Raw genomic sequence first — 347 nt, 5'->3', positions numbered from 1 at the left:
GTCTTTTGTGCTTCCATATGAATCTTAGGATGGTTTTTTCCAATTCTGTGAAAAATGTCATGGGGATTTTGATTGGCATTGCATTGAATCTCTAAATGACTTTTGGTAAGATGATCATTTTCACAATATTAATTCTTCCAATCCATGATCATGGGAAGACATCTTCTGATGTCTTCCTCAATTTCTTTCTTTAAAGATTTAAAATTTTCGTTGTAGAGGTCTTTAATGTCTTTGGTCAAGTTTTTCCGAGACATTTTTATTTTTTTTGCAGCTATTGTGAATGGGAGTGTTTCCATGTGCTCTTTCTCTGATTGCTTGTTATTGGTATATAGAAAGGCTATAGACTT

Source organism: Nannospalax galili, unplaced genomic scaffold (genome assembly GCF_000622305.1).
Source record: "Nannospalax galili isolate Female #2095 unplaced genomic scaffold, S.galili_v1.0 scaffold63, whole genome shotgun sequence".
Taxonomy (NCBI): Eukaryota; Metazoa; Chordata; class Mammalia; order Rodentia; family Spalacidae; genus Nannospalax; species Nannospalax galili.
Note: the sequence above shows the minus strand (reverse complement) of the source record.